The sequence below is a fragment of the Myxine glutinosa genome, chromosome 1 (assembly GCF_964187855.1).
Source record: "Myxine glutinosa chromosome 1, kmMyxGlut1.1, whole genome shotgun sequence".
Classification (NCBI taxonomy): domain Eukaryota; kingdom Metazoa; phylum Chordata; class Myxini; order Myxiniformes; family Myxinidae; genus Myxine; species Myxine glutinosa.
The window spans coordinates 41,920,749-41,943,777 of NC_136261.1; the positions used below are offsets into that span (position 1 = coordinate 41,920,749).

At 49.7% G+C, this 23,029-nt stretch overlaps 1 protein-coding gene across 3 annotated transcripts in view; it reads left to right on the forward strand.

Annotated features, from left to right (window-relative positions):
* SIRT3 (sirtuin 3) overlaps positions 1-23,029 on the forward strand; it is a 103,276-nt gene that overhangs the window by 42,987 nt on the left and 37,260 nt on the right. The gene's annotated exons all lie outside the window — the stretch shown is intronic.

The window sequence follows — 23,029 nt, forward strand, 5'->3', positions numbered from 1 at the left end:
GAGGCTATGGAGAATTTGCTCATAGATGGAGACGGTTTGAGATTAGGGGACTTCACATAACGTCGACTCACAACTTTCTGAGCTCCCTATGTCCACAATTGCGTTGATCGTCAGTCCATTGACTTGCACTTTCAGAAGGGTCTTGGAGAGGCATGCAGGTGATGTTTCTCAGACTGTAGTAAATAGCGGCACTACAGCAGAGCTGGTTTGCAGACCTTTAAAAAGTAACTTTCCTTTGAGCAAAGATTGCAGGTTACATCTTTGGTGGGGTATTTGCTCCGAGGAAGTTTATTGTACGTCCGCAGAAGAAGCATTTTGCAGTCACAGCGTGGAATGTTGGTGGCTCGGCTGGTGCACAGGCAGCAGCGGGGGCATCCGAAGTCTTCTTTGTACCAGTGGATGGTGCATTTTTGGTACCAGCAGCAAAAGCAGAAGCTTTCGGAGCAGAATTGAGGTTGCATGGTAAGAGTGTGCCTGCTTTTGGCCATTTCGATCGAGTGGGCCTGGTCAAAGGCAGCCTGTAGACCTAGAGTCTCATTCTCCAAGGGTCGCTGGTGAATATGAGCAGATTGCAGTCAATTGATTGAGTCATCATGGCATTGTGCAGCTGTTACCTCACAGAAGTTGCAATCTTTGCCGAGTTGCTTTAGTGTTGGTGGAATTGGTTGAGCATCTCACCAGATTCCTGTCTCCGACACCGAGGAGTTGGCTAGCAAAAATCTTGTTCTTTCATGTACAGTGTCTTGGTTGATATGCTTAATCTACCGCAGCTTGATAAGTTTGACACTCCGCTGTGTACTCGTATACCACGGGCCACAAAATTGACGAGCACTGCTAGTTTGTTGGGAGTATGAGTATCAATAGCTGCAAGAACGTTTTAGAATGTATGCTGCCAGTGGCTTCATTGCTTAGCTGCTGTGCTATAGTTGGGATCGGCATCGAACTGGTCGAGTCCGAGAAATGTTTCTATGGTTGAAGGTACTATCTCGTTGGTAGGTCATAGTTTAATTAACTGAAGTAGCTAAATACAGCCTTCGATCCGAAGCATGGATTTCTTCAATTGAATGAGGCAATGGTGAAGCAAAAGTATGAAATTACAAAACAAAGGGTAAGGGAGGGATGAGTTATAACCTAGAAACAAAAGATATGATATAAGAAGCACTTATTGAATACTTCCTAAGATAAATATACAAAATTCACATCAGTCACTGCCTTCCAACGGTAGTTCTATCTCACTCTTCCTTCCAGGACTTTAAGCAGACATTGCTCTGCCACCTTGACTCATCCCCTATCCTGACCCATTTATCTCTAATGGAGCAGCAGATGCATATATATATATGTATATATATATATATATATATATATATATACATACATACATACATACATACATATATATATATATATATATATGTATATATTGTTGCGGATATGAGGATTGTGTTTTTTTATTGTGTTGTATTGTATAGTAAATTGTTGTAAATATCACCCTCTGTAAAATGTAATGATTCCTTGTAAATACCTCCGTAGTGTGAAGGTCAAAGGGCGTCTCGGTAGTTATTCCATAAACACCACATTGCAGGACACGATAAAACCCTTGTTCAGTAGCTTATATCTTATTATGTGTCTTAGGGTAAGGCTGTGTCTCCCATTAATTTAAATACTCCATTGCACCAAGTGAAATAAGAGTAGATCCCCTTTCATTTCATTTCAATGGCCAACTGCATTTTGGGCGGTTTTCTTCAACCACCATTGGCCACGAGGCAGGGTTGGGGAAGAAAGGCGGGTCCCCACCTCGTCAGAGAGGGGAGGAGTGGCCCGGCCCCGAACAACCAACCAAGCATGAGGGGTTTGGTTTGAGAGGGCGGAGGAAGAGCGATCGGGGAGGTTCGCAAAGGTTCAAGGGTGGGGCTATATATAACCCATGAGAGACGCCCCCAAGAGAGGAGTCCAGGAGACGAGTCCAAGGAAAGAGCTGGGTCGTCAGAGCAGGGCGCGTAGAGAGGTCCATGACAAGAGCTGAGTTGGTCGTCAGGGGTGGTCAGTGGTCGCGTTGAGTGGTTGCGTTGAGTTGTCGGTGGAGAAAGAGTGGTTGGACCAAGAAAGAGAGAGGAGAGAACCCGTCACGCCAGACCCCCCACCAGCGCGTCGGCTCCACCAAGCAGCTCCGACCCGTGATCCCGCGCACACGACAGGCTCGGTGGCATCAGCGGCCGTCGAGGTCCAGCCCGACGTCCCGTGCGGGATCAAGCTCCAGCCAGCTCCGTGCCGTCCTCCCCCTCCAGCCACACACCTTCTTCCAGCCAATTCCTATCATCATTCCCCATGTGAGTCGTCTTTGTTTGTTCTGTCCTGGGTAGTAATTAAGCCTGTTAGATAAGTTAATAATTTGCACTGTGTCACCTGCGTCTCAGGTCCCTGTACATAATCGTGACTGCTCCTTTTTGCTTATGTGTAAATAATAATAAACCCAGTTACTCTTCTGTACGTCTTCTTCCTCTTTGCAAAATGGTCGCTTTAGAGTTTTCCAGATTGAGTAGCTGTGGCGCGATACGGCCAACGTTTGGGTAAATCGGGTGAATCGGGGAACAACTGTTCGACCGCGGTTATACCTCCGCTCGGTAAAAATAACATCCTAATCCGTGGACCGTAACAATATATATATATCTCTATATATAAAGGAGGAGTGTGTGTGTGTGTGTGTGTGTGTGTGTGTGTGTGTGTGTGTGTGTGTGTGTGTGTGTGTGTGTGTGTGTGTGTGTGTGTGTGTGTGTGTGTGTCTGTCTGGATGTCCGCTTATAACTCAAGAACTACACATCGGAGAAAAGTTTTAGACACAGATTCGGAATCGGCATAAAATCCCGGTGGTTTTAGGCTACGTTTTATTTTAATATCAATGGTTTAAAAAAACCGCGCCAGCTGCAATTCCATGGTGTAGTTTGTGGCGGCGCTAGACGTTCGGGGTGTATTGCAATGGTTTGTCGGGTTTGGCTGTGGGTCCAGAATAGCTCCCATTTCCTTATGTTCTTCCACTTTTATTTTGATTCTTCTGTTACAACGCCTTCCTTATCTACCTTATATCCCCCCGACGAGGCCTCTACATAATTTCATGCGGCAGAATTTCGTGCATTTTGAGTGAAAGAAGTGAGACGAAGTTGTAGGAGGAAGAAGAGGCGCGGTCACTGTGGAGGCCTCGATCGTGAGTGGAAATGGCGGGAATTGCGTTTGTATCGCAAAGTAAAGGATCTGCATTCATTTCTGAACTTGCATTGGTGGATTGTTATACATCTGCATTATTTTTCATAAAAAAACTTTATGTTGAACTTTAAGGCTCCAAGCACGGACTATATATATAGCCCTCATTGAGGTAAAAATAAAAGTAAAAAGCCTGCTATCGCTTGCCAAGCTAGCCGTTCCCACCTCCCCCTCCACTCCCCTTCCCCCTCCACTCCCCCCTCCCCCTCCCCCTCCACTCCCCCTCCCCCTCCCCCTCCACTCCCCCCTCCCCCTCCCCTCTCTTCCTCCCCCCTCCCCTCCCCTCTCTTCCTCCCCCCTCCCCCTCCCCTCTCCTCCTCCCCCTCCCTCCTCTTCTCCCCTCTCCTCCTCCCCCTCCCTCCTCTTCTCCCCTCCCCCCCTCTTCTCCCCTCCCCCCGTCTTCTCCCCTCCCCACCCTCTCCTCCCCTCCCCCCCCATCCCCCTTCCTCCTCCCCTCCCTTCCCCCGCCCGGCAAGGCCGGGTACTTCCCATGGCCAGCTGTACGTGGGCTGCTCGAGGGTTGGAAAACCAAGCAATCTTTATGTCTTGGCACCAAGTAAGAAAACCAGAAATGTTGTATACCAAGAGGTTTTGAGAAATTGAAAATTGACAAAACGTCATGTAGGAAATGTACTGTGATATTGCTCTAAAATATACATGTTCTTTTCATCATATATTTGTATTATTCTTATTCAACCCGGGCGAAGCCGGGTACCTCAGCTAGTATATTGTAACGAATGTGGAAACGTTACAATGTGAACGTTACAAAAGTATGGTAACACCCTGTTAATGTAAATAATGGTCGCAGCCGTCCTCCTAGTTAATTCCATGAAACTTACACGCAGGTCACGATATATCTTTTAAATAGTGTATTTCCTTATTCCATGTAGGCTAAATATGTGTTTCCCACTAGATTGACTTTGCATTGTATCAAACAAAATAAGCGTAGGCCCTTCCAATTTCCCCAAACATCTCCGCTCTCCAAAGTTCCTTTCAAAAGGGTGGGAGTTGTTTTCAATCCCGCAGGCCGCCATTGCCCATGTGCTAATCTCGGAGAAGAAAGGCGTGTCTCCACCTCGTCATAAGAGGGGAGGAGTGAGCCAGCCCTAACAGCCAATCAGCACCGCGGTGAGCGACCCGGTAGGCGTGCCCTCGGAGCCGGCGGCTTAATTCCGCCCGAGGTGATAAAAGCGACTGTAAGGGACTGCTTTACCAGATGACTTGGGAGATGACTTGGGAGATGACCTGGGAGATGAGCAAAGAGGCGGCACCAAGAGGAGCGGTGAGATGCGAAACGCTCCAAGCCAAAGAGGAGAGGTACTCGGCAAGGAAACCAGCTTTGGAGAGACGCGCTGAAAGGAGGGAGACGGCTCCACCACAAGAAGAGGAGCAGGTGTGCCGAACCAGCGCGTGACGTCTATAGCAGCGGATACGCGACGGAGGGTTTTCCCGCCAAAACCGCGAGGAATTGAGAGCTGCTGCCTCCGACTTTGCCTCCCTCTCCAGCAATCCACCTCAAGCCCTACCTGCCTGCAATATCCCCTGTGTAAGTGTGAACGTCCTGTCCTAGTCGTTGCCTTGGGGTTAAGTAAAAATGAATAGTGTAAGTTAACGATTCGCTGTGTTACTGCTTCTTCCATCCATTGCTTGTGAGTGTATAATACATCTGTTCTTCCTCCGTACTCTGTCTTTTTCTCTTTTCCTTCTCTTTCGGTCGCTTTAGAGGTTTCCCGATTGAATATCTGTGGGGCGATCTGGTCAACGTCGGGTGGAATCGGGTTCTAATCGGGGAGTAACTGTTCGGACGCGGTTAAATACACCACCGCTCGGTCAATATAACATCTAAAACCGCGTCTGTAACAATTGGTTGTCAGGAGTTGGATTCGGACCTGGGACTAAATTTGTTAGGCCCAAATTTTGGAACACCAATTGTACTATTAGAGTAACAATTGGTGTCGAGGAGGGAGATCGGACCCGAAATCGGACCCGAAGCACGCTTAACGCGCTCAAAATTACAAGCTGCCGAAATTTATTTTGTTTTATAAAACCCGAATTTTGAGATCGCGCCATGGACAATCAAGGCGATCGGATGTCGGTGGGGGAAATAGACGGGTTAGGGGTAACCCAGGACTTAGGGAAAGAAAGGGAGGAGGAGAGCAATGAGGAGGCGGTTGAGGGGGTATCAGACGCACAAAATGGCGCCTCGCACATGGCTATGGCGGCCGCGCCCGCTGCACAAGTGGGAGGGATTGACATGCAGGTCCTCATTGCGCAGCTACAGGCAGCTGTACAGATGAGTATGGGGAGCCAAATTGAGCGACTGGGTGAGCAATTGGGGGTAATGAGGGACGAAGCGAGGGGTACCGGTGAGGAGTTAGACAAGAAATTTGGGAAGTTCGACAATAATTTTGAGGAGTTAGACAAGAAATTTGGGAAGTTCGACAATAATTTTGAGGAGTTAGACAAGAAATTTGGGAAGTTAGACAATAATTTTGAGGGGTTAGACAACGGGATAAAAGAGGTAAAGAATGGGTTAACGGGGGTGGAAAACAGAATGGCTGCCCAGGAGAATCGGATAGAGGGGGTGAAAAATGGGTTAATGGGGTTAGAAAATAGGATGGAGGACAAATTGCGGGAGATAGGGGAGCAATCCGCCCGAGAAATTAAACAAATGGGAGAGCAGATAGAGGAGGTAAAAATCGGGGTAGAAACCAAACTGGATGCTCAGAGGGATGAATTGGGACAGATGAGGGTGGCATCTACAAAAGAGATGGAGGAAATACGACGAGGGGTAAGTGAGGAGGTTTCGGGGCTACGCGAGGAGGTAAAGCGAGGTGAGAAGCGTATGGAGAAAGAGGTGAGGAATAATACGGCAAAGTTACAAGGGGGAATAGAAGATCTGACGGAGGAGGTGGAACAGCTGACAGAGGGACAAACGAAGTTAGTGGAGCAGGTTCAAAGGAACACTGCAGTACTCGGAGGGTTAAAGGCGACACAAAAAGAAATTAAAAATGACTTGATAGCGACACAGAGGCAATGTCAGATGGTACGGGAGGAACTGACAATGAGGGTGGACGAGGTGACAGAGATAATGGAGACAAAGGACCGGCAGGTGAGGATGCACATAGAGACGGTCACGGTAGCCTTAGAGGACGAACTTGAAGAGACGCACCGAGAAATAAAAGAGGTTAAACAAAAATTAGAGGAAGTGGAAGAAGAGGTGAGTGAAATTAAGAAGAGACGGACAGAAACTAAGAGAGAAATAAAGGAGGAGATAGTGGAATATGTGCAAGGTCGGTGCTCAACTCATAATGTGATGCTCACTAACCAAATAAAGAGTTTGCAGGTGGCAAAGGAGGTGCGGAGACGAGGTACGGAGGTGAGTGGCAATGTATATGATGTGAGGAAAGCTTCAGTCGGCTTGGGGATTGGTTTGGATCCGGGTGTTCGTGAAAGGCCGTTGGTGAAGTGTGCGACAGGTCAGGTGTGCGAAAAAAGAGGTGTGCGAGAATGTCCGACCATGGGGTGTGTGAGGAAAAAGTGCACGCCGAGGAGTGAGTGTGCCGTCAGGAGTGAGTCGGTCGTAGCGCGTGTGCGAGGGAGCACAGGGAAGCGCGGTGTGGTGAGTGTTACGGAGGAAGTAACGAAAAAGTGTGCGCGGGAGGATGCGCGAGAAAGGTGTGTAACGGACGGGTGCATGGGGAAAGCGCATGCTGTCAAGAGTAAGGGAGAATGCATGCCTGTGGTAAGTGTTACAGAGGGTGTAACGGGACAATGTGCGGAAGAGTGTGCGTGAGAAAGGTGTGTAACGGACAGGTGCATGAGGAAAGAGTGCGCTGTCGAGAGTAAGGGTGAGTGCGCGACCGAGAGTGGAGGTGAGAGTAGTGAGAGTGACACGGAGCGTGAGTTGGTTGTGGCAGGTGAGCGAGGATGTACACCTGGAATGGAAGGATGCACACCTGGAATGGTAGAGCGTGAGTGGGAATGCACGCTGGAATTGGTAGTGAGGCACGTGGTTGGGTGTGCGGGTGAGAGCACACCTGTGATTGTCACAAAGGAGGTGACCGAGAAAGGGGCGCGAAGAGGTGTGTTGGTGAGGTGTGCGAGCGACGAATGTGTGCCAAGGTGTTCCGTGGTCAGGTGTGTGACCAAGTCGGTGGGCGGAATGAGTGCACCGAGGTGTGTTAGAGAAGGTACGACGTGGAGCATGGAAACGGCTGGAGGTATGAGCAAGAAAGGGGTAGCGTATGCATGTAAGAATCCAGGTGAAGCATCGACGGTAACCAGGTTAGAGGTTAGAACGACTTATAGCCGAATCGGGCCCTCGGTGCGCGTCGGGCAGCTTCGCGTGCCGCGAGGACCAGCGGGGATCCGAACCACGGCGGTTTCGAAAGAACCGCCGTGCGCGATCCACGCTGGGCCTCGCGTGGAACGGCCGCGTCCGGGCTCCACGAGGCGGAGCGGGCAGCTGGATAGGAAGGGTCGTCATGGCGACCACGTTTTGTTGAGACGTGCCGGCAGGTCGAGATCGGGACATTGGATGGCTCCACGCCGAGGTGGTGCGTGGGATCTCGGCTCGGGTAAGCCCCCGTCCCTGCCCCAAATGCGGGACGCATCCAGCCGCTGGCACAAAACGACCCGCGTTCATTGCTCGGCTGTACGAAGCCGGGCTGTAGACGTGAATTGGCGCACCGAGAGGATGTAATAAGTAGACGGATGATGATGGTAGTGATTTGATACGAAATTTGTAATAGTGGGTAGAATTGGCAGTAAATGGAAAATTTTTGAATTGGTTGGAATTTGGACGAGCAAAATTGATAGTGGAGAGACCCCCGATGTGGTGGGATGGCAAATCCACCATCCCTCACAGAAGTGGGGGCAAATGCGCAATAGTTTATGGGGTGGCTATGACAACCGAGCCAGGGAGGGCTTGGATAATTGTAGGGATCTAGCGAAGATGACATTAGGTAACGTTAAGATTAGTTAGTGACTGATACCTGTAGTGGGGACGCAGGTAGATTAGTGTGGATTATAATGACGTGGGAGCGCAATAGTTTAAAGGGACGACTGGGAAGCGCAAGTTTCAGAGGGTAGTAGTTAGCTGAGATGATGCCGTGTGTGTGAGGATTGAACAGGTGTGATTGAACAGGTGTGATTGCACAGGTGTGCATCTGAACAGGTGGATGGAGCAGTGTATGAGTGAGTGATAGTGATTGTGTATTGTGATGACCAAATGGTCCAGGAAGAAAGGAGGGTGCAGGTGGCACCAGGTGTGAGGGCACAGGTGTGCAACAGCAGGTATGGAGAATGGTAGTGTGGAATAAATGGAGTATTGGAATGGATGGTCGTGGAGTGAGTATGGTGGAAATTGTGGAGTGGAGTGGATGGTGCGAAGGTGTGAATGGGGGAAGAATGGACCCCCATCACGGATACCCGGGGCGGGTAGTGTAAGTGTTAGGTAGAGGGTATAGGTAAATTGTGGTTGTATATTGGCATCTGTGGTGCGGGTGAAAGAATGGTCTTTGGATGGGTGCATTAGTGTTGTGGAAATGGCTGGGCGTGTAGCCTGTTAGTGTGTGTAGTTGGTTGGGCGCTCCACCACTGTAAGGATGTCGGCCAGGTGAGGCCGCAGGTGGGCTCTGGGAGCCGGTAGTAGTTGTTGTGGATGGGGCCCGAGGATCCGGAGGACGGACCCGGGTAGCCCAGTGCCAGAGGGCACCGAGTGGGGTGACAGAGCCAGGAGGGGCCTGCCCCAGTTAGATAGGTTAGGGTGAGGAGCTAGGTAAGCTCGGGTGGCAACTACAGTGGTGGAGGTGTGCAGGTGGGTAGACCTGCTGGGAGAGTTACACGTCGCAGCCCAGAAATTGTGCGAGGGCACCGGGAGATGAATCGGGGGAGTGAGACCCCAAATTGAGAAGCACCACAGTTTGGTCAATGGGAATTGGTTATTAGAACCCATAGTGTAAGTTGGCCAATGGATTGGCAGGGAAAGACCCCGGGTAGTGTAAAGTGTGTTAAAGTCATTTAGAAAATAGTTAGGATGAAGGATCTCCTCGCACCATCTGCATCCACTCACCTGAGGTGACAGGTACTCCACACCATGCCATGTTTTGATTATTTTTTATGATGCAAATGTTGGATTGTGAGACGCATCATGACGTGGGTGTGACATTGTGCGTAATTACATCTCTCCCTCCTTATGAGGATTGATGATGAATTGGTGATGGCAAATTTTGAAGTAGAGGGATTGTGGAGACGAATTTGGTATAGGGGAAATATGGGGAAGACGTGACAGTAGTGACGAATTTGTAAATGGGTAGATTTTTGTACATATGGGGTAAGGGCAAGGGTAGGGTAGGTGACAGGGGGGTGACGTACGGTAGGGACGAGCTTTCTCACTTCGCCCTCCGTACGCATTTCGCCTTGCATTGCCTTATTGATGTGTACCCTTGTGACCTTACCCCTCGCTCAATTGTCTTTCTTTTGTCTCCCACATGACCTGTGCGCCATTGGGTGCCGAGGGGAGCGTACGTGAGGTGGCCATTGTGCGCCCGAGATTCCCAGAACCAGCATGCATTGCGTTGATGTACCACTTTATGGACCGCTGTTCTGCGGCCAAGTACCACTTGATGGACCCCAGGTTCTGGGGCAGGGCACCTCTGTTGGAGACCGGCCATAGTGGCCAGGGAATCTTGCTTGCGGACCTCGGTAAGGTGGCACCTATGCCAAACAGGTGGACCACCCTTAGTTGGCCCCTGAGGCCCTAAATAAAAACGAACACAAGTTGTGCTTTTTATTATGTCCAAATAGGCCGCATGAAGCCAGAAGACGTCGGGAAGAACATCGGCCCAGCAGAGAAAGTGAAGACCACCACCAGTTGTTTTGTTGTGTTTATTAAGAACCATGGTGACTGCGCACCGAGTGGTGTTTTTGGTGCTTTGTGGTGCTTGTGGTGCTTTTGGGTGCTTTGGTGGTATTGGTACTGGTGCATCGATCCAATGCGTGCTGTCTCCTCCCTCCCGACAGGAATTTCTTTTTTTCTTGTTCCCTAAAAAGAAAAAAAAAACACAGGTCCTGGGTTGCGTTGTAAATAAGAAATCACGTCATTGTAAATAATGCTCCCCACCGTAAATGTATAGTTTGAGAATAATTCCGTAATTCGGTTAGCTGTGGGCTTGAGTCTGTTAGACAGGGTGCAATGCAATAGGGGGACATACTTATTTGTGTTTTAAGATTGTCACACTCAGGGTCAGGTTAATTGTAGAGGGAATTACACCTACGTGTCACACTAAGTTAAAGTTTAGTAGGCCCGAGCACGGGCCTGAAGAAAGGAGGGTGCAGTGTAACGAATGTGGAAACGTTACAATGTGAACGTTACAAAAGTATGGTAACACCCTGTTAATGTAAATAATGGTCGCAGCCGTCCTCCTAGTTAATTCCATGAAACTTACACGCAGGTCACGATATATCTTTTAAATAGTGTATTTCCTTATTCCATGTAGGCTAAATATGTGTTTCCCACTAGATTGACTTTGCATTGTATCAAACAAAATAAGCGTAGGGCCTTCCAATTTCCCCAAACATCTCCGCTCTCCAAAGTTCCTTTCAAAAGGGTGGGAGTTGTTTTCAATCCCGCAGGCCGCCATTGCCCATGTGCTAATCTCGGAGAAGAAAGGCGTGTCTCCACCTCGTCATAAGAGGGGAGGAGTGAGCCAGCCCTAACAGCCAATCAGCACCGCGGTGAGCGACCCGGTAGACGTGCCCTCGGAGCCGGCGGCTTAATTCCGCCCGAGGTGATAAAAGCGACTGTAAGGGACTGCTTTACCAGATGACTTGGGAGATGACCTGGGAGATGAGCAAAGAGGCGGCACCAAGAGGAGCGGTGAGATGCGAAACGCTCCAAGCCAAAGAGGAGAGGTACTCGGCAAGGAAACCAGCTTTGGAGAGACGCGCTGAAAGGAGGGAGACGGCTCCACCACAAGAAGAGGAGCAGGTGTGCCGAACCAGCGCATGACGTCTATAGCAGCGGATACGCGACGGAGGGTTTTCCCGCCAAAACCGCGAGGAATTGAGAGCTGCTGCCTCCGACTTTGCCTCCCTCTCCAGCAATCCACCTCAAGCCCTACCTGCCTGCAATATCCCCTGTGTAAGTGTGAACGTCCTGTCCTACTCGTTGCCTTGGGGTTAAGTAAAAATGAATAGTGTAAGTTAACGATTCGCTGTGTTACTGCTTCTTCCATCCATTGCTTGTGAGTGTATAATAAATCTGTTCTTCCTCCGTACTCTGTCTTTTTCTCTTTTCCTTCTCTTTCGGTCGCTTTAGAGGTTTCCCGATTGAATATCTGTGGGGCGATCTGGTCAACGTCGGGTGGAATCGGGTTCTAATCGGGGAGTAACTGTTCGGACGCGGTTAAATACACCACCGCTCGGTCAATATAACATCTAAAACCGCGTCTGTAACAATATATATATATTTTGAGGTTTTGAGATTGTACATATAACATCATTAAAGGTTAAAGGTTTGCCCCCCGTAGTTAGTCCACAAGCAACATGTAGGCCCATTAGAATTAGTTATGTCATAGTATGTGTAAGAGTAGGCCATTTCCTTAGTGACATCTGCATTGTGTAAAGAAATAAGCTTCGGCCCCTTTCATTTTGCGGCCACCCTCCAATTTCCATCATGGACAAACTCGACCTCGCGCCCCATTTGGCATCCCTCAAGTTTGTTACACTTTGGCCGCCAGCAGCGTTAGCTGCCCTTTGCTCGCTCAAACTAGTCGAGTAACCACGAGGTAGGCCTGAAAAGAGGGAGGAGCGTGAGGGTCGAGGTGTGGCCGCGTCAAGCAGCGCGTCAGTGACGGTAACGGCACCAGCCAACCAGGGCTGAGAGGGCATGGCTTGAGAGGGCGTGGTACAGAGCGTCTAGTAAATTTGAGAGGGTTCGCTGGGCAAGGCTATATAAGCCAGCGCACAAAGCCCTTGAACAGGATTGGTTGAAAGAGGACTGATGAGAAGGGGACTCGTGCGACAGGACTTGGATGAGAAGGACTCGAAGCACTGGTATTGAGAGAACTGATCCGGAGCACTCGTGTGAGAACTGCATTAAGAGGACTGGCGTGCACACGACAGTTTCGAGCCTTGATTGAGAAGCGCATTGCTCGCGTTTATTGAACTATTATGAACTATTCGCTTATTACGTACGCGGCTGAGCCGCAAGTGCAACCGCCAAAGCCAGCCCTACCGTTCGCCCTGTGATAATCCCGTGCGTGCCAAACGACATGTGGAGAGCTCCTGGCCGCTGTGTTCATCTACTTCGCGGTGCGAGTTGGGGACCGGAGAGCGAGCTGCCTGGACGCCATCCCTGGACCATCGACCTGTTTGTCTGCAACCCCATGTGAGTGTGTGAGTGTGATGGGCCCGTTTGTCTTGGGATAAGTTAAGACTGTTTAAGGCTGCACTGTGTATTCTTCTTCTTCTTATTGTACAAAGTGTAAATAAATCTGTTATTCCTTTTCTTCCCAAATTCGACCGTTTCAGTCATTTCCTCCATTGGGTAAGCGTGGCACGATTACGAACCGCTTGGATCGGGTTTAGTCATTGCTAACGGCTCAGGTCACGGGTTCGCTACTAGCTGAGGTACCCGGCTTCGCCCGGGTTGAATAAGAATAATACAAATATATGATGAAAAGAACATGTATATTTTAGAGCAATATCACAGTACATTTCCTACATGACGTTTTGTCAATTTTCAATTTCTCAAAACCTCTTGGTATACAACATTTCTGGTTTTCTTACTTGGTGCCAAGACATAAAGATTGCTTGGTTTTCCAACCCTCGAGCAGCCCACATACAGCTGGCCATGGGAAGTACCCGGCCTTGCCGGGTGGGGGAAGGGAGGGGAGGAGGAAGGGGACAGGAGGGGAAAGGGGGGGAGGGTGGGGAGGGGAGAAGAGGGGGGGAGGGGGGAAGAGGAGGGAGGGGGAGGAGGAGAGGGGGGGAGTGGAGGGGGAGGGGGGAACGGCTAGCTTGGCAAGCGATAGCAGGCTTTTTACTTTTATTTTTACCTCAATGAGGGCTATATATTGTTGTGGATATGAGGATTGTGTTTTTTTATTGTGTTGTATTGTATAGTATATTGTTGTGAAATATTGCTTTATTCTGGACCTTCCTTACTCCAGTTATGTATAAAGGTCAAAGGGCGTCCCATAATTAGGTCATAAACAATCACGTCAGCCAATCATAGATTTCCCCCTGGTTGATAGTTATATCTTTATTATGTGTATTAGGGTAAGGCCTTGTCTTCCATTAAGATGACACTCCATTGCACCAAGTGAAATAGAGTAGATTCCTTTCATTCCCCATTCCCACTCCCAAAAACTTTCATTGCCAAGCCTCGATTGCCAATTACATCCCCTCCAAGCCTCCATTGCCAACTGCACGGGGCACAGGTTTGTTACAGTGGTGGGTTGCTGATTTCACCCCAATAGCCGCCATTAAGCATGTGCTCAGCTCGGGGTCAGAGGGCCTGTGCCCACCAATCAGGGCCGAGGCGAGCTGACCGATGGGCGTGTCCTAAAGGCCGGCGGCTTGATCGCCGGAGGCGCTATAAAAGCGCGCGCGCAAGGTACTGCCGGAGGATATCCAGGGAAGCACAAAGCCTGCTATTCGTCGCCTTGCTCGCCAAAGTTGGACCAAAAAAAGGAGTTAACAGCAAGAAGCTTGGAGAAAGCACGCGACGTCCACGCAGCAACACAGCAGCTTCAACAACAGCAGCTTCAGTAACCGCAGCTTGGGGCCTGGACGGCAGTTTTGAGCGGGGCCGCGAAGGAACGGCGGCTGCCAAACGCGCCGATCGTGCTGCAGCATCCTTGGACCTTCCTTTCCCTCCAGCCATCCACCTCCTGCCTTTCCATCCTTCTTGTGTACGTGAGTTTGTTTTGTTTATTCTGTCCTTGGGTTAATTAAGCTTGTATAAGTTAATAATTGCAGTCTCTAATATCTTCTGTAAATTATTTTCTTATCCTTCCTTCTCCTTGGTTATTTTGAGCATGTAAATAGTAGGAATAAATTTAGTAGTATTGCCAACTTTTTTTTGTCTTCTTCTTCTTCACATCCGCATCGCTTTTGTCTTTTCCATATTGAATATCTGTGGCGCGATCCGGCCAACGTTCGGGAATCGGGTTAGTCGGGGTAACTGTTCGGCCGCGGGGCCATCCGCTCGGCAAATCAACATCCTTATCCGCGGTCCGTGACAATTGGTGTCTGGGCGTGAGATACGAGGCCCGAACCAAATTTTTAAAACATCTAGAAAAAATTTGGTCAAAATTTGGAGCGGCCGAAATTTGGTTCGTTTAAATAAAAAAAAACCCGAACTTTGAAATCGCGCCATGAATAGTCAAGGCGGTCGGATGCAGGTGGGTGAGCTAGAAGAGGGGTTAGGGGTAACTCAGGACCGGAGGGAAGAAATGGTGGAGGAGAACAATGAGGAGGTGGTTGAGGAGGTATCAGGCGCACAAAATGGCGCCCTCGCGCACATGGTTATTGCGGCGCCAAATTTAGCCGCGCCCGTGGTCGCGGCAGCCGAGCCAGAGATGCCAGGGTACATGCGAGCCATCATGGCCCAATTCATGGTGGAAATGCAGAAAGAAAACGACAGTATGGACAGGCTAGAAGCCAGAATGGAAGCAATAACGAACGACATGAGGGCCGATAATGAGGGACTGGCGAGGGACAGAGCCACATACGAGGTAAGGGAGGCTGAGAAGGAGGTTAACCGCAGGTTGGGCGAGCAGGTCCCAGGGGTGCACGAGGAGGTAACGCGGGTCGAGAAGCGCTGGTTGAGCGAAGCGGAGAAAAGCACGGGTACAATGACCGAGGTAGAAATCGCGACCCGGGGTTTGGAAAAGCCGGCGACCGATGAGGTAGAGGAAATTTTATTAAAGCCAATGGTCGTCGAGGTGAGTAAAGAAAAAGTGGTAGTGGGCATTGAAATTGAAGAGACCGGGGACTTAGAAAACCACTCGCGGCGGGAGGAAAAGATGGAATATGTACAAAGTCCCTGCTCAAATCATGATGATGTACTTGCTAATCCAAATGGAAGTTTGCAGGTGCGCGTGGAGAAAAGGATCCCCCAGGTGAGTCATGCGGTATATTGTGCGGGTAGATCTTGCAGGAGGATGTTTGGCGACAAAAGAATTTTCGCGCGCTTGGGATGGAAAAGGCACCCGGGCGTTGGTGAAGGGTCCCGTGTGAGTAAAAATGGCACGCGTGGGAGGAAAAAGTGTGCGTCGGCGAGTGGGTGTGTTATAAAGTGTGGGAGTGAAACCGAGTGCGAGCGAGAATGCACGTCGGGATGTACGGAGTGTGACACGAGGAGTGAGTTGGTGGTGGAGCGGGTGCGAGGATGCACGTATGGGATGAACGGCGAGGGTGTGCGAGAAAGCACACCTGAGTTGGTGGTAGCGCGAGTGCGAGGGAGCACATCGGAGCGCGGTAGTGGGTGGATGCAAGAGTGCACGCCCATGGTGAGTGTTACGGAGGATGTAACGGAGGAGAGGTGTGGACCGAGGTGTGCGAACGGCGAGTGTGCGGGAGAGGTGTGGTGTGTAACAGGGAGTGCGTTGGTGGAATGGACGGAGTGTGTGGAATGTACGGACGGCGTTGGAACGCCGGGTTTTGTGGGTGTCAAAAGGGTCGCGTGTGCGTGTGGGCATGCGAGTAAAGCATCGACGTTGGACGGGGTAGCGTTTAGGGCGACGGATAGCCGATGCGAGCACTCGGGGCGCGGTGCACTTTGTTGGATGCCAGGCCCGGCGCGGATCGATGCTGCGTCGCTTCTCTTCGAAGCGTCGTTGCCGATTCGGGCTTGGCCCCGCCCCGCACGGTCGAGTCCGGGCCTTGTCGGGCGAGGCGACTGGTCCGGTTCAAGGGCGAGTGGGAGGAAGCGGAACGGTGCCCCTCGCGGGGACGGGGTTCCGAACGAGCGAGCCTCGGTCATCGGGACCGGGACCGCAAGGTACCGCGCCGCAATGATGCATGGAATCTCGGCCCGAGCATGCCTCCTCCCCAGAGTCGTGAATGCCGGACGGATCCAACTACAGGCGACCAAACCACCCGAATTCATTGCTCGGCTTTGCGAAGCCGAGTTTTAATGATGTGACGACGCACCGAGAGGCTGTAGTGAGTAGACTGTGATGATGAGGATAGTGTTTTGAACCCGAAATTAGAAAAACAAAATTTGATGATTGGCAAAGGATTGGCAGAGTGATGATTGGCAGAGGATTGGTAGTGATTGGCAAATTTTTGATTTGTTGAATTTGGACGAGCAAAATTTATAGTGGAAGATACCTGATGTGATGGGATGGCAACTCTGCCATCTCTCACAACGGGGGCAAAGGAGCACTAGACTTATGGGGTTTATGGCAGTGAAAACTAGCCCGGGAGGGTTAGGATATAATGATAGGGACCTAGAAGATGACAATAGGTAACGTTAAGATTAGTTAGTGACAATGGTACCTGTAGTGGGGATGCAGGTAGATTAGTGTGGATGATAATGACGTGGTATGTGCTTAGTTTAAAGGGAAGACGGGGAGCACTAAGTTAGCAGGGCAACAGGTAGATTAGATGATGCCGTGTGAGTGTTGGAGGTGTATTCAAGTGTATTGAGCAGGGTATGAGTAAATGATTGTGAGTGTGAATTGAGGTGTGATTGCACAGGTGTGCAACTGGACAGGTGGATGGAGCAGTGTGTGAGTGAGTGATGGTGATGAGTGTTGTATTGACCGAATGGTCCAGGAAGGAAGGAGGGTGCAGGTGGCACCAGGTAAGATTGCACAGGTGTGCAACTACAGGTGAATGGAGAATGGTTGTATGGAATAAATGGTATGGAATATTGGAATGGATGGTCGTGGAGTGAGTATGGTGGAAACTATGGAGTGGAGTGGATGGTGCGAAGGTGTGAATGGGGGAAGGATGGACCCCCATCACGAATACCCGGGGAGGGTAGTGTAAGTGTTAGGTAGAGGGTACAGGTAAATTGTGGTTGGATATTGGCATCTGTGGTGCAGGTGAGAGAATGGTATTTGGATGGGTACATTAGTGTTGTGGAAATGGCTGGGCGTGTAGCCTGTTAGTGTGTGTAGTTGGTTTGGGCACTCCACCACTGTGAGGATGTCGGCCAGGTGAGGCCGCAGGTGGGCTCTGGGAGCCGGTAGAGTTGTTGTGGATGGGGCCCGAGGATCCGGAGGACGGACCCGGGTAGCCCAGTGCCAGAGGGCACCATGGGGTGACAGAGCCAGGAGGGGCCTTCCCCAATTAGATAGGTTAGGGTGAGGAGCTAGGTAAGCTCGGGTGGCAACTGCAGTGGTGGAGGTGTGCAGGTGGGTAGGCCTGCTGGGAGAGCTACATGCCCCAGTCCTGAAATTGTGCAAGGGCACAGGGAGTTGAATCGGGGGAGTGAGACCCCAAATTAAGGAAGCACCACAGTTTGGTCAATGGGAATTGGTTTTTAGAACCCATAGTGTAAGTTGGCCAATGGATTGGCAGGGAAAGACCCCGGGTAGTGTAAAGTGTGTTAAAGTCATTTAGAGGATAGTTAGGATTGAAGTCTCCTTGCACCATCTGCATCCACTCACCTGGGATGACGTACCTCCACACCATGCCATGGTTGTTTTTATTATTTTTTTGATGCAAATGTTTTGGATTGTGAGACGCATCATGATGTGGGTGTGACATTGTGCTTGATGTTCCATCTCTTCCTCCTTATGAGGATTGATGATGAATTGGGTGATGGCAAATTTTTAAGTAGAGGGATTGTGGGAACGAATTTGGTATAGGAGAAATATGGGGAAGATGTGACGGTAGCGACGGATCTGTAAATGTGTAGATTTTTGTAAATATGGGGTAAGGGCAAGGGTAGAGTAGATGACAGGGGGGGTGACGTACGGTAGGAACGAGCTTTCTCACTTCGCTCTCCGTACGCACTTCACCTTGCATTGCCTTATTGATGTGTACCCTTGTGACCTTACCCCTCGCTCATCTGTCTTTCCCCCCCCTTTGTCTCCCACATGAGGACCTGTGCGCCACTGGGCGCCGAGGGGAGCGTGCGTGAGTCCTCCATTGTGCGCCCGGAACTCCCAGAACCAGCTGTCTGCATCGATGCACCACATTATGGACCACATGTCTGTGGCCGAGCACCACTTATGGACCCCATGGGTTGGGGCATGGCCCCTCTGCTGGAACCGGCCATGAAGGCCCGAGATCTTGCTGGCGGACCTTGGCCACAGGGCACCGATGCCCCACAGGTGAACCACACTAGTCGGCCCTGTGGGCCATAAATAAATAAAAATGGACACGTTGGGTGCATTTTAATAGTGCAAATAGCCCGCCAGCAAAGAAGATGACAACATCAGGAAGAGAGTAATAGCCAGCAGAGGGAGCCGAAGAGCAAGAGACCACCAGCAGGGTTAGGGGTTTGTTTGTTGTTTTTATTTTATTGAACAATGATGACTGTGCACCGATTGGTGCTTGAGGGTGTGTTGGTGCGTTTTGGGTGCTTTCATGGTGCATTGATGCAGAGCAGACTGTCTCTCCCCCCCAAAAGAACAATCACAGGTCCTGGGTTACGTTTTGTAAATAAAGTAAAGCCATTGTAAATAACGATCCCCACCGTAAATGTATAGTTTGAAGACCATTCCGCAATTCGGTTAGCTGTGGGCGTGAGTCTGTTAGGTAGGGTGCAATGGAGCAGCGGGACATATTTATTTATGTTTTAAAACTGTCGCACTCAGGGTCAGGTTAAAAGTAGAGGGAACTACACCTACGTGTCACACTAAATTAAAGTTATAGGCCCGGGACGTGCCTAAGAGGAGGAGGGTGCAGGGTTGCGGATATGAGGATTGTGTATTTTTATTGTGTTGTATTGTATAGTAAATTGTTGTGAAATATTGCTTTATTCTGGACCCTCCTTACTCCAGTTATGTATAAAGGTCAAAGGGCGTCCCATAATTAGGTCATAAACAATCACGTCAGCCAATCATAGATTTCCCCCTGGTTGATAGTTATATCTTTATTATGTGTATTAGGGTAAGGCCTTGTCTTTCATTAAGATGACACTCCATTGCACCAAGTGAAATAGAGTAGATTCCTTTCATTCCCCATTCCCACTCCCCAAAACTTTCATTGCCAAGCCTCGATTGCCAATTACATCCCCTCCAAGCCTCCATTGCCAACTGCACGGGGCACAGGTTTGTTACAGCGGTGGGTTGCTGATTTCACCCCAATAGCCGCCATTAAGCATGTGCTCAGCTCGGGGTCAGAGGGCCTGTGCCCACCAATCAGGGCCGAGGCGAGCTGACCGATGGGCGTGTCCTAAAGGCCGGCGGCTTGATCGCCGGAGGCGCTATAAAAGCGCGCGCGCAAGGTACTGCCGGAGGATATCCAGGGAAGCACAAAGCCTGCTATTCGTCGCCTTGCTCGCCAAAGTTGGACCAAAAAAAGGAGTTAACAGCAAGAAGCCTGGAGAAAGCACGCGACGTCCACGCAGCAACACAGCAGCTTCAACAACAGCAGCTTCAGTAACCGCAGCTTCAGTAACCGCAGCTTGGGGCCTGGACGGCAGTTTTGAGCGGGGCCGCGCAGGAACGGCGGCTGCCAAACGCACCGATCGTGCTGCAGCATCCTTGGACCTTCCTTTCCCTCCAGCCATCCACCTCCTGCCTTTCCATCCTTCTTGTGTACGTGAGTTTGTTTTGTTTGTTCTGTCCTTGGGTTAATTAAGACTGTAGGTAAGCTAGCGTTTCACTGTGTCTCTGATTTTTCTGTATATTATTTTATTATCCTTCCTTCTCCTTGGTTATTTTGAGCATGTAAATAGTAGGAATAAATTTAGTAGTATTGCCAACCTTTTTTGTCTTCTTCTTCTTCTTCTTCACATCCGTGTCGCTTTTGTCTTTTCCTTTTTGAATATCTGTGGCGCGATCCAGCCAATGTTCGGGAATCGGGTTAGTCGGGGTAACTGTGCGGCCGCGGGGCCATCCGCTCGGCAAACAACATCTTATCCGCGGTCCGTAACAATATATAGTCCATGCTTGGAGCCTTCAAGTTCAACATAAGGTTTTTTAATGAAAAATAATGCAGATGTATAACAATCCACCAATGCAAGTTCAGAAATGAATGCAGATCCTTTACTTTGCGATACAAACGCAATTCCCGCCATTTCCACTCACGATCGAGGCCTCCACAGTGACCGCGCCTCTTCTTCCTCCTACAACTTCGTCTCACTTCTTGCACTCAAAATGCACGAAATTCTGCTGCATGAAATTATGTAGAGGCCTCGTCGGGGGGATATAAGGTAGATAAGGAAGGCGTTGTAACAGAAGAATCAAAATAAAAGTGGAAGAACATAAGGAAATGGGAGCTATTCTGGACCCACAGCCAAACCCAACAAACCATTGCAATACACCCCTAACGTCTAACGCCGCCACAAACTACACCATGGAATTGCAGCTGGCGCGGTTTTTTTAAACCATTGATATTAAAATAAAACGTAGCCTAAAACCACCGGGATTTTATGCTGATTCCGAATCTGTCTAAAACTTTTCTCCGATGTGTAGTTCTTGAGTTATAAGCGGACATCCAGAGACACACAGACACACACACACACACACACACACACACACACACACACACACACACACACACACACACACACACACACAGACACTCCTCCTTTATATATAGAGATATATACAGGGTTTTTTTTTTTTTTTTTTTTTTTTTTTTTTTTTTGTATACTTAATCGAGGCTCGTGAAAGAGCTAACATTTATTTCACAAACAAATCAACCAGACAAACAAAATATACAAAAGAGGGAGCGGAAGCCAAGATGGGGAGAGAAGGGGAAGCACACAACCACAACATTTGAGAGCAGGGAGAAGTGTGGGAGGGAGAGGGCTTGGGGGCAGGAGGCATGGGAAGGGGAGGGGGGGGGGGGGAAGGTATAAAACACATGGGGACCGAAATTAGCGGGGGTAGAAAAGATCAAGGTTTTGGATGGGGGAGGATAAGAGATGGTGGTGAACAGCTGTTTTAAAGACCTGGAGGGTAGAGTGGGATTGAAGAGAGTGAGGGAGTTTGTTCCAGAGGTGGGAGAAAAGAGGAATGAAGGAGTGAAGGTGAGCAGAAAGTCTTGATTTTGGCAGTTTAACCATAAGAGGGTTGCAGGCAGATCTTGTGCGACCTGTAGGAATATTTGGGGGACAGAGCCCAGAGAGGGCTGGTGGGGCAAGGCCAGAGAGGAGTCGGTAGAAGACGGAAAGACCACCAACCTGCCTGCGGTGAGTGAGTGAAAGGCCCTTGGAGTTAGCTTCATCGCGGGAGATTCCAATGATTCTGAACGCTTTGGTTTCAACAGCGTGAAGACGGGCTAGGTGTGAGGCAGGAGCACCAGACCAGAGGGGAGAGCAGTATTCCATAGAGCTGCGGATGAAAGCCTTGTATGTGGTGAGGAGCTCAGGTGTGTCAAGGAAGGACTTCACACGATGGAGGATGCCCATTCGGCGACTGGCTTTGGAGGCCAGATTTGAAATGTGGTTTTCCCAGGAAAGATCATGGCAAATAGTGAGACCCAAAAGCTTGAGTGACAGAACTTCTTGGAGAGGATTATTCAGAAAGTGGATGGGAGGGTTTTCCAGTCGGTCTTTTCGGAGAGACATCGTAAGAGTGTGAGATTTATCAGGATTGAAAGACATGTTCCATTTGTTTGCCCAGTCTGTGATTTTGTCCAGGTCTGCAGAGAGTGAGGAGGCTGCAGTCTGCCGATCTGAGGGATGAGGAATGGAGCGACAGAGAGTAGAGTCGTCAGCAAAGAGATAGAGAGGATTTTCAAGAGAGTCAGAGAGGTCATTGATGAAGACCAGGAAAAGCACAGGGCCCAGAACACTACCTTGGGGAACTCCAGCCTGAACAGGAAGAGGAGATGAGAGAAACCCATTCAGGGCCACACGTTGACTACGACCAGAGAGGAAGTCCACCAGCCATGCGTGGAGATTTCCATGGATACCAAAGGAGGAGAGTTTGGTGAGCAGAGCAGGGTGCCAGACCGTATCGAAGGCACGTGAAATGTCAAGGGAGACAGCTCTAATTTCCTGTTTGGTGTTGAGGACCTCCATCCATTGTTGAGAAAGTAGAAGCAGCATGTCCAGAGTAGAGTGACCAGGTCTGAAACCAAATTGATGATCAGAGATCAAGCCATTGGAGAAGAGGAAAGATTTCATATCTGAAGCAATGATGGATTCCATGACTTTGCTGATAATTGGGAGAAGGCTGATTGGTCTGTAGTTGCTGGGATCTGTTTTTGCACCTTTTTTGTGCAAAGCGGTGATGTTGGCTGATTTCCAAGCAGATGGCAGATGACCTTGAGCAAAAGAGAGAGTGAAGAGAACAGAAAGAGGGAGTGAAAGAGCGGAAGAACATGATTTTAGGACCCGTGGGCTGATGCCGTCAGGACCAGTTGCAGAATCAGAGTCGAGGGTTGACAGAAACTTTTCCACCTTGTCAGGAGGAAAGGACACAGAGTCCAGGAGCAGCTGGGTACGACTGGGTATGGTGGGTACAGAGAGGGATGGGTTTGGGACACAAGATTTAGAGGCAAACACAGAGTTGAGGCATTCAGCTTTTTCACGTGCGGAGTCAGCCGTTAAGCCGTTTGAGGTGAGGGAGGGGATGGAGGGGGAACAAACACCAGAAACAGATTTGACCAGACGCCACCAGGATTT